A 1,824-nucleotide genomic window follows, 5' to 3' on the forward strand; every position below is an offset into this window, starting at 1 on the left:
CAGTTATTTTGCTCCCCAAATAGCAAAACTGCTTTACTTCTTTAAGTGCCTCATTTCCTAATCTAATTCCCGCAGCATCACCCGACTTAATTCGACTACATTCCATTATCCTCGTTTTGCTTTTGTTGATGTTCATCTTTTATACGCCTTTCAAGACAGTGTCCATTCCGTTCAACTGCTCTTCCAAGTCCTTTGCTGTCTCTGACAGAATTACAATGTCATCGGCAATCATCAAAGTTTTCATTTCTTCTCCAAAGATTTTAACACCTACTCCGAATTTTTCTTTTGATTCCTTTACGTCATTAGTATTGACATTAATGAACATGCCATTTTCGTTCCACTCATGCATTTATGCAACATAAAAACCAGATCGTTTTTTCCTGACAACCAGTCTTTACATAAAAAAACCTTCCATGGGATAAAAGACAGGATTATAGGTTACATTGATTTAAATTTTACTTTGCTACCTGTCATATATGTTATTGTACAAATGATCAATAATTTTTGTTGCTGCATAATGAACTCCTATCTCAACCACTAACAGCTTCAGTAGTGGCTAATAAAGGTATTTTTTCTCTAGTGTCGAAAGTACGGCCATCATATTCTTTTCAGATAACTGTGGTCGGTGTGCTGGCGTGCGCCTTCACCATCACATCAGTCATTAGTAGCAAATATTGTATAGCAGGCGCTGAAATAAGCGCCCTTATAACAAGAGAAAACCAAAACAGCCCCTAGACTACGCGTCGGTAACGCCCCCAGGGCAGCGTGCATATAGGCGACCGAGCTATCAATCAGTAACAGTATCTCAGACGCCGGCACGGTAGCTCAGCGTGTTCGGTCAGAGGGTTTAGCAATCCTCTGTAATAAAAAAAAACTGAGTGAACGAACAATAAAAAAGAAGAAAAAACGTACGTCGCGTCGGGAGTCAGTTCCCACTGTGATCTAGTCCTCCGCAGTGATAGTCGTCGCCTCACACCTTAGCGAGCTGTGAGGGAACTTCATTGTGTACAGTTGTGATAAGGACACGGACAAGATTCAAGAATTAGTACATGTTATTTGGTTGATGTTAACCACAGAACTTCAGACCGGACGTAATTGAAGTTAGTACACAATTGGTTCCTGTAATACAGTGTATTTTAACCACGTGTGCATTTTGTGTTGAAGTGAGAGGAAACCAGCCACCCACCTAGCATACCACCCTCTCCTCATGCAGACAGGAACCACAAAACATTACAAGAGGGCACAGCCACAACAGTGGGTTATTTACGACGAATTTCATTACCGAATATTTGTATTGTGATGGCGCAGTTAACACGCCTAAATCCTTCAAGAGGTACTTATATGAAGACTCCGTGTGAACACCGTATATTATTCTTGCAGCTGTCTTCCGTGCAATCAATATTTCCTTTTAAATGTTCAGTTACCCCAGAAAATTATTCCGTAAGACATTACTGAGTGAAAGTAGTCAGAAAATGACAGGAGGCTGATTCTTTTGCTCCCAAAATTAGCAGTCATATGTAGAGCAAGTGTAGCTGAATGAGATATTGTGAGCAGCCAAGGAAAGAGCCAATGGGAAAAAACCTCTGCGATTTTTCGCTATCTCTGGTCGAATCAAAGGGAATCCCCAGAATAACAATGGAAGTATAGTGTGAGACACGCAACAATTTGTCCACTAATTTGTCAACATTTGTTTTAAGAAAAGTATTTGCCGATACTGAGCACTAATAAAGAATAAAACGAAACATAAGGATTCCGATTGTGATTGACTGCCTCAGTAATGATTTTTTTGTCTTTTGTTTGTTTTAATCAGGTAAGAGCGACGCT

Source organism: Schistocerca americana, chromosome 2 (assembly GCF_021461395.2).
Source record: "Schistocerca americana isolate TAMUIC-IGC-003095 chromosome 2, iqSchAmer2.1, whole genome shotgun sequence".
Taxonomy (NCBI): domain Eukaryota; kingdom Metazoa; phylum Arthropoda; class Insecta; order Orthoptera; family Acrididae; genus Schistocerca; species Schistocerca americana.